The following is a 10,364-nucleotide window of genomic DNA, read 5'->3' as shown; positions in this document are numbered from 1 at the left end:
TTAAATTAAAGGGCTGATTCTTTGAAACACCAAACTCATCTGGTTGTCTAATTAAGAAAAAACAAACAAACAAACAAACACCAACCCCCTCCCCCCCATAATAACCAGAGTTAGAAATGAGAACGAGAATATAATATCAGATGGGAATAAACCCCTTAAAAATTAAAATATATCATGTTCAAGTCGATTCTAGTAAATCTCCAATTCTTGATGAAGTGAACATTTTTTCTAAGAAATATGAATTGCCAAAATTGATCCATGAAAAAATAATGTATCAGGGGCGCCCGGGTGGTTCAGTCAGTTAAATGATTGACTCTTAGCTCAGGTCTTGATCTCAGAGTCATGAGTTCAAGCCCAACTTTGGGCTGTGTGCGGGTGTGAAGCCTACTTAAGAAAAAAAACAAAGGAGTGTATCAGGATATGCAAACAGGTATGGAAGAAATTGTGTATGTCTTTGGGGAAAAATGTCACTTCCAAGAAAATTTCTGAGTCCAGACAATTGCCAGTCTATCCTGTTAGCTTTTAGGAAAAGCAAGACTTGTGGGCACGTGGTGAGATCTTTTCAGGATTCCAAAACAAGATGGTACCCCAAAAGAGTTCATGGCCTTTGACTTCAAGATAATCCCAATTCTGCCTCTCATTCTAATCAGGTAAACAGGGATTTATGAGCAAGAGTACTTTTATAGCTCTAAATAGTGAAAAACTGGAAACAAAAATATTCCTTACTACGAAAATGGGCAATAGGGGTGCCTGGGTGGCTCAGTCCGTTGAGCGTCCGACTTTGGCTCAGGTCATGATCTCACGGCTTGTGAGTTCGAGCCCCACGTCAGGCTCTGTGCTGACAGCTCAGAGCCTGGAGCCTGCTTCATGTTCTGTGTCTCCCTCTTTCTCTGCCCCAACCCACTCGCATTCTGTCTCTGTCTCTCTCAAAAATAAATAAACATTAAAAAAAAAAAAAAAGAAAATGGGCAATAAATCAAGGATATTTACAGCACAAAATACTTTCTAGTCACCCAGTTTGTGTTCAAACAACATTTAATGATATGGAAACAGTCTCATGATAAGTGAAAAATCTAGATATAAAATTGATTTTACAATATAATCCCAACTTGTTTAAAACAATTTTTTACATTGATGCATAAAAACACAAGTTGGATAGAAATGTCGGTAGTTATTATATCTGAATATTTAAAATTTTCTCTGTTTGGGGCGCCTGGGTGACTCAGTCAGTTAAGCCTCCAACTCTTGATTTCGGCTTTGGTCATGATCTCATGGTTGGTGGAATCGAGCCCCGCATCCAGCTCTGTGCTGGAGCCTACTTGAGATTCTCTCTCTCCCTCTCTTTCTGTCCCTCCTGTGCTTGTTCGTGCTCTCTCTCTCTCAAAATAAATAAACTTAAAAAAAAAAAGATTTAAAATTTTCTGTTGGGCTTTTCTTATTTTCCAAATTCTCTATATTAAACATGTATTACTTTTATAATCCAAAAAAGTGTTATTTAAAAGGCATAAATTTGTATAGAATAAGGAATAAAAGGAAATATACAAAAATAATAACAATGGTTATCTTTGGGTGGTAGATAATAAATTATTTTAGTTTTTCCTTTGTAATGTCGACCATTTTCCATATTGCATAACGAGCAATGATTACTTTTATTATAAGCATTTTAAAAAACAGTCTCCATAGGCTTGATAACTTGATAACATTTTTATTATATATTTTAAGTTTTTCATAATTATTTTTAAGAGGATGCTAAATATACACGGTAAATATATGCATATTATATTTTGTAATTTAGCTTCCCCTAGTATATTAAGAACATTAAAAAAATTTTTTTCTTAATGTTTATTTATTTTTGAGAGAGAGAGAGAGAGAGTGCAAGTGAGGGAGGGGCAGAGAGAGAAGGAGACACAGAATACAAAGCAGGCTTCAGGCTCTGAGCTGTCAGCACAGAGTTCTATATGGGGCTTGAACCCATGAACCATGAGATCATGACCTGAACTGAAGTCAGATGCTTAACTGGCTGAGTCACCCAGGCGCCCCTGGACATTTTTTAAAGTAGACTTCACACCCAGCACAGAGCAGGCTTCAGGCTCTGAGCTGTCAGCACAGAGCTCAATATGGGGCTTGAACTCATGACCCTGAGATCAAGATCTGAGCTAAGATCAAGAGTCAGACACTTAACTGACTGAGCCACCCAGGCTCCCTGTATTATGAACATCTTTAACATCCTTAAGGGGCGCCTGGGTGGCACAGTCGGTTGAGCGTCTGACTTCAGCCAGGTCACAATCTCGCAGTCCGTGGGTTCGAGCCCCGCGTCGGGCTCTGGGCTGATGGCTCAGAGCCTGGAGCCTGTTTCCGATTCTGTGTCTCCCTCTCTCTCTCTCTCTGCCCCTCCCCTGTTCATGCTCTGTCTCTCTCTGTCCCAAAAATAAAATAAACGTTGAAAAAAAAATCCTTAAACATTAATCTAAAATATCATTTTTTAATGGCTCCATAATATGTTGTGTATTTAAGTTTATTTATTTTGAAAGACAGAGCATGTGAGCTGGGAGGGGCAGAGAGAGAGGGACAGAGAGTGAGAGAGAGAATCCCAAGCAGGCTCCCCACTGCCAGTACAGAGCCTGATGTAGAGTTCAAACCCACCAACCGTGAGATCATGACCTGAGCCCAAGTCAGGAGCCAGACACTTAACCGACTGAGCCACCCAGGTGCCCCAGCATATTTTTTAAAGTTTATTTATTTATTGAGGAGAGAAAATGCGTGCGTGTGCACGCGCGTACACACACACACACACACACACACACACACTTGCAAGTTGGGGAGGGGCAGAGAGAGAGAGAATCCTAAGCAGGCTCTGCACTCTCAGCCCAGAGCCCGATGGAGGGCTTGAACCTGCAAACCATGAGATCAGGACCTGAGCTGAGTTGGACCCAGGCACCTTGGCTGCATAATATTTTATTACAGTTTTTTTTTTTTTTACCAGATTTAGATTAAAATTTTTTTCCTAATTAAAACTGTACTTCAATAAACACTCTTACTCAACAGTCTTTCTCAGACAATCTCGCAGTTTTTGAGTTCTCTACAGTCTGCTGAATGAGGGCAGCCAAGCCTTGGATTTCTCTCCAGGGGAACAGGGCATTTATTCCCTCTCCAGATGGGCAGTCTGGACCAGTGTGACCTACGACATGAATGTGCATGTGAGTTGCCTGGGCATCTTTTTGAACGTCAGGTTCTGATTTAGTAGGTCTGGGTTGGCCCCGAGATCTGACACTTTTCTAATGGGCTCCCTTGAAGTCTGTGTTTTGAGAAGCACTTCCATGGCCAGCATATCATTTGCCAATTCAAGTTTCAAAAAGCTTTCCTCCTGTCTCAAGTTCTGTCCCAATGGAATTCTAGTCCCCGCTACACCCTGCAAAACCACAGAGCACAAGATCAATTTACCTGAACGTGAAGGTTTTTCAGTTCTTTTAAGGCAACTGATGAGTTCCTCTGAGTTTTCTTTCCCTGCTTTTCCAAACATTCCGCATGGGCTATGACATAAAGTCCCTCAGCAACTTGATTTCTGTCTCCCTTGTCCCTTTTACAGTGCAGCTCCCAGAACTGAAAGTATTGCTTATCGTCTAGGCTGATGGGCTGCAGGTAGAAGGGTACCATCATGACCTTCATCTCCAGTAGAATTCTGTTAGGAATTCAGCTAAGAGCCCATGTTACTGGAATGACTCATGCTGAGCCCATTGTCAGCTAAGAGCCTGAAGTCATTTCCACATGGACTGCTGTTGGTTCGCATCTTCATCAACTTTGACTTGAGCAATGGACTCTTTGAACCGAAGTAACCCAAGGGACTCTTGTTAAGCTTGGATTTTCTCGCCTGAATTCGGCATAGAGCTGTCCTTGTCTCAGAGAAAGATGCTACGACCACAGGAAGGGGGCGGTGTTGAGTCAGGGATCCCACCACCATTTGGACCAATATAAAGGTGTCACTGATATTTGCAAATTACACCTTTTTCAGCTTTATTTTGGAATCTCGTTATTGACAATCAGACATTTCTGAAGAAAGAATCTATACTTTTATTTACTTATATAACAGTTAATGATCATGCAGAATTTTTTTTTAATATTTGTTTATTTTTGAGAGAGAGAGAGAGAGAGAGAGATAGCATGAGTGAGGAAGGGGCAGAGAGAGAGGGAGACACAGAACATGAAGCAGGTTCCAGACTCTGAGCTGTCAGCACAGAGCCTGATGCAGGGCTTGAACTCAAGAACCGTGAGATCATGACCTGAGCCGAAGTCAGATGCTCAACTGACTGAGCCACCCAGGCGCCCCAGAAATTTTTATTTTTAGTTTATTGAAGTGAACTTTCTCCTGTGTAACCATTTCCTTTCCCCTTTCACAACCAATAGGGAGTGATATAATATGTGCTAGTATGATGCAATACTAATGATATATGTCATGATTTTAATAAATGCTGCTTTTTTTGTGGAAAATTTAGAAAACATTAAAGTTAAAGAAGAATATGAAAGTCCCATTTGATGGCATCATCTACTGGCATCCATTGTTGACATTTCTTTCATTCTTTTTTTTTTTTTTTTTTCCTTTTTAAGTAGGCTCCGTGCCTAGCATGGAGCCCAAGGCAGGGCTTAAATTCAGATCCCTGAGATCAAGACCTGAGCCGACATCAAGAGCAGATGCTTAACCAACTGAGCCACTCAGGAGCCCCTCCTCCATTCTTTTTTATTTGCATATTTTTATCTTGCTAAAATCCAGTATTTTATTTTATTTTTTTTAAAGATTTTTTTTTTTAATTTTTAAGTACTCTCTACACCCAACATGGGCTCGAACTTACATCCCCGAGATCAAGAGTTGCATCTCTACTGACTGAGCTAGTCAGGTGCCCCTAAAACCCAATATTTTTTTTTTTAATTTTTTTTTTCAACGTTTATTTATTTTTGGGACAGAGAGAGACAGAGCATGAACGGGGGAGGGGCAGAGAGAGAGGGAGACACAGAATTGGAAACAGGCTCCAGGCTCTGAGCCATCAGCCCAGAGCCTGACGCGGGGCTCGAACTCATGGACCGCGAGATCGTGACCTGGCTGAAGTCGGACGCTTAACCGACTGCGCCACCCAGGCGCCCCTAAAACCCAATATTTTAACTGTTTTATTACTGAGTAATAGATGTTCATTGTAGAAAAAAAGTGGAAAATACAAATGTGTAAAAGAAGAAGAAATAGAAATTCCCATTATCTAGAAATAACCTCAAGTTACATTTTGATATGTTTCTTTTAAGATCTTTAAATCTGCATATAAATTACATTTTTTGTTAAGAAATGAAGTTACACATTAATAGTGTATTATAAATTTTTTCCACTTAATATATTAGAAGCATTTTCTATGTCAAAAATATACATATTATCAATACTTGATATTTACGTATTACATATGCTATATATCTTATGCATAATGAATATATATCTACAATATAGTTTTAATGGATGTAATTTTATATATATATCTTATATATCTTATGTATGTCATATATCTTTTTTTTTTAATTTTTTTTTCAACGTTTATTTATTTTTGGGACAGAGAGAGACAGCATGAACGGGGGAGGGGCAGAGAGAGAGGGAGACACAGAATCGGAAACAGGCTCCAGGCTCTGAGCCATCAGCCCAGAGCCAGACACGGGGCTCGAACTCACGGACCGCGAGATCGTGACCTGGCTGAAGTCGGACGCTTAACCGACTGCGCCACCCAGACGCCCCTATATATCTTATGTATATCTTATGTATATCTTATCTTATATATCTTATGTATAATGAATATATATCTACAGTGTAGTTTTAATGGATGTATAATTTATTTAACTTCTCTATGGTTAGATAGAGTTAAAATTTTCTTGCTGGAATACAAACTTTTCATTCTAGTTTTTTTTAATGTTTATTTTTGAGAGAGAGAGACACACACACACACAGAGTGCGAGCGGGTTAGGGGCAGAGAGAGAGGGAGACACAGAATCCGAAGCAGGCTCCAGGCCCCGAGCTGTCAGCACAGAGCCGGACACGGGGCTCGAACTCACAGACCGCAAAACCATGACCCGAGCTGAAGTCGGACCCTCAACTGACTGAGCCACCCAGGTGCCCCAAAACTTTTTATTCTAAATAGGATCACTGCATTAGATCAGGTGTTCTTAACCTCTCTGTTAATATGAACTTCTTGATGATGCCTACCTCAAGTTTTTAAACAGTTTTTAAACTTAACTTTATTACAAATACACATTTAAATGCATTAATATAGTTTACTTACTTGGTGTCTTTACTGACCCTTATGGCATTCTATTAGTTGAATATATTATAGATTGCTTAGCTATAATATAATCACAAATGGCACATTAGAAACTGCTATTTTCAACAAGAAAATTAACAACGAACATTATGCAGTATAGTAGATAGCTTTAGTTTTCATTTTCTATATTTGTATCTGTGTATTTTCTGTATTAATATCCATGAGCATTTTCTACTATTTTCTTTTTTTTTTAAGTTTATTTATTTTTGAGAGAGTGAAAGTGCAAGCTGGGGAGGGGCACAGAGAGAGAGAGAGAGAGAGAGAGAGAACCTAAGCAGTCTCTGGGCTATCAGCAAAGAGCCTGATGCGGGGCTCGAACTCATGAACCTTGAGATCATGACCTGAGCTGAAGTCAGTCACTTAACTGACTGAACCACCCAGGTGCCCAGCCCATTTTCTATATCCGTGCTTTTTCTCAAGCTTGTTAAAGTTGAGATCCCTCAAGCCAACAGATCTTCTCCATTCAGTCCACTCAGCCGTGGGGTGGGCACCTCAGTTTACTCCGCGTTCTCTCTTGTGTCTCCCACATTATGAGGCAGAGAAGGAATTTCCTTTAGTCTTGACACCTAAATCACTTTTCCGGGTTTCAATTCTATGGCAAACTATTTTAGAGAACGTTCAGTGAACTTACTCTGTATGTTTTCACATTGTGAGGATTTACTCTGTAAGAATATTATTTCACCTGTATTTAGAGAAAGTTGCTTGCTTTGGCAATCTCTCTTTTGCTATGAGAATTCACATGAGCCAAATTCCACTTTCAGAAATGCTGTGGGCCAAACTTCATGCTGTGTAAGTTCATATCTAAAGACTGTAAATTTCTGAATGGGTTCATAAGATGAAATAGAACTTACTTGTGCTCACTCCTTTCCTGAGAAATTAGTTCCAGAATGTTTTAAATGCCTACAGTTATAGACTGAAGCTGCTAATGACAGAAAAAAAAAAGACATCAGTGATTTCAGATGGGTTAGACCACACATTTTAATAATTTTGCAAATAAGGACGTTCTGACCTTGAGGGGAAACCCTCTTGGTCCTTCTAAAGATAACATAAGTCATTTTAAAGGATACACACACACACACACACACGCACTCACACACACATATTAATTTTTTAATGTTTAATTTATTTTTGAGAGAGAGAGAGAGAGAGAGAGCATGGAGGAGGGGCAGAGAGGGAGACACAGAATCTGAAGTGGGCTCCAGGCTCTGAGCTGTCAGCACAGAGCCTGACGCAGGGCTCAAACTCATGAACTGCGAGATCATGACCTAAGCCAAAGTCAGGGCTTACCTGGCTAGCCACCTAGGGGCCCGTAAAGGATATTTTTCAAGACAGTAACTTAAAAATTAAGAATTCCACTCATTTCAAGTTTGGGATAGTAGAAAATATGGCTCTGGTTTCTTGATTGTTACATGGTATATGTGGTGGGGACACAAGTCGACTGGATATAATTTTGTGTTTGGGTTTAAATATTTGCTTGTCAGGTGCTCGCCTCATGTTGTCTTACCCCAGCCTCAATCCATTGACCATGGTGCTGCTTTTCTAACTTTCTGTACGAAAACTATGTTCCACCCCTAATATCATCTGTCAGCTGTGGTTAAGAGTCCTTATCCTCTGGGAGCCTAAGTCATGGTGGCCACGAACTAGGGCTAACTATTGAACACTCCCTGAACTACAAACATGGGAACGGGGCATAATACTGTTGCACGAGAACGTCATAGCTTCAATCTTTCTGGGGAATATGGAAAGAAAATCCCTTTTCAGCTCAGTCCCTAATAAAAAAAGTAGCTCGTCCTGAGAGGCTTTACGTATTTCCACTCTCCCTCCTGGGACTCTGAGCAGCTTCCATGTAAACAAGCCCAGGCCGGCCTGCTGGAGAAAAAGGTCAACTATCTTACCTGAGTTCGTTTTGGACTAACCAGGCCCTAGCTGATCTGCCAGCTTATTGACAGCTGACCAAAGATGCTTGGGTGAGTCCAGCTGAGACCAGAAGCCCAGTCCAAATTGCCGACCCCTATAATGTTGAGTGAAATAAGTTACTACGGTTTTACGCACTGAATTACGAGGTTGCTTCTCACACAGCAAAAGGCAAGTGGTACATACTACTAGAGGCCTGGTCACAGGTTGAATAACTGGCTCAATTTTTCTTGATTTTGGAGCAAACTCTGGAGCTATCCTGCTCTTCCCTGACATCCTCAGCTCTGCCACGGCACTTTAGTGTGGTGGCTCAGGTCTTGGGCATGTATTTGCAGACCTGGGTTTGCAATCAGTCTCTCCCACTCATTTGCTGTATGACCTTGGGCAAGTCACTTTCCTCTCTCTGAACTTTATTTTCTCACAGTGTGTAAAGCATGGAAAAGAATATCACCTAATAATATCACATGTGGTTGCTTATCCAGTATCCATTCCTGCCCCCAGCCCCACCCCCACCCTGTACTTCCTTCCTAGCAGAACCCTGATTGCATGCAGGTATTTATGCATCCTCTGTATTGTTTTCTGCATTCTCTACATAGCTTAAATGAGGAGGTGATTCCTAATTAGTCTTAACTAATCTGGGAACTTCCATTCCTCTTGCCAATGCTTAGTTTAAAAGTGAGCATCTAAGCAAATTCTGACCAATGAGAAATGAGAAGGAAGATACTAGTGTGGAGGGACTTTTGGGAAATAGTTCTTCACTTTTTTCTCTCCTTAAATTTATTTATTTACTTAAATCCCTACACCCAACAGGGAGCTTGAACTCACAACCCAGAGATCAAGAGACACATTCTCTTCCGACTGAGCCAGCCAGGCATCCTTATTTCTTCACTTGTAAGAAGCAGGCGGAGGAAGAAATGATCTGTTTCTTCTCCTAAAGATGATTTGGTTTGGAGAGGAGGCCTGGGACTGTAGTAGCCATCTTGTGGTCATGGAGGGAGTTACTTAAAAGCAAAGCCGAAACCCTGAGGGAGGCAGAGGCATAAGATAGGAAGAACCTGGGTCCTTGAACATATCACTAAACCACTGGAACTTCAACCATGGAATCACCCCAATCTCAGAAATACTTGTTATATGAAATACAAATCCTTCGTATCATTTAAGTTTGTTTGAGGAGGGTTTTCTGTTCCTGGCTAACCAAAGCGTCCTAAGTGAGATAACCCTTAGCACACCCTCTTGCCCGTAGTAAGCCCTCCATAAATATTAGCTCTTCTTGTGATTGTACTGGCTTCTTTCCCTCAACTGTTAAATGGTTTCAGATTTTACAGATCTTGGACAAACACTTTACTGAATTCTACTGACCCTCTCGGGCACGGTACTGTTTGTTCTCTTTACTTATGGCTCCAGATCTAGAGCGGGGGTTGGCACCATGGTCAGTGAGCCAAGTCTAGCCCACTGCCCGCTTTTGTACCTTAAGCGGGCCTGTGTTCTGGAGTCAATTCTTCAATGATTATTCACACGGGGGCCTAGTTAATAATGCAGATTGCAGCTTTTACCCCAGAGACGCGGCTTCACTGGTTGGATCAGTTAGGACTCTTACGGGCAAGCGACTGAAAACCTGACCCAAGCGACCTGATGGCTTCAGGTCAGTTGTATTTCAGTTGTATTTTCAGGATACAGGGTTCAAATGGGATCATCAGGATCAGATTCCATTCTCTCCATCTCTTGACCCCTCTTCCTCTATGTTGACTTCAGTCTCAGTGTCTGCCATTGAGGGCCACAATATGGCCCAGTAGTGCCTATCCTTTCTAGTTCACGTCTAGTGGGAAAGAGGTAAAGTCTGTCTCAACATTTCCAGCAAAACTTTGGAGAATCACAGTGATTGATTTGACCTAAGTATTGAAAATGCTCTCTAGAAAGCAACAGATAATCCCTTTGTACACTTAGCATTTTATATGTCGGTTGTCTTCTCTCACTAGATTACAAGCTCTAAGAACAGTGCTCAGCACCTGGTATGTGCTTAGTCAATATAATTTTGAATGAATGAATGTATAAGCATATTTATTTAAAAGTCGGGATTGGGATCGTTTCTCACCCATATTTTTGTTTTCT

This window comes from Prionailurus bengalensis, chromosome E1 (genome assembly GCF_016509475.1).
Source record: "Prionailurus bengalensis isolate Pbe53 chromosome E1, Fcat_Pben_1.1_paternal_pri, whole genome shotgun sequence".
Lineage (NCBI taxonomy): Eukaryota > Metazoa > Chordata > Mammalia > Carnivora > Felidae > Prionailurus > Prionailurus bengalensis.
The sequence above is the reverse complement of the archived record's forward strand: the minus strand, read 5'-3'. Positions refer to the sequence as shown.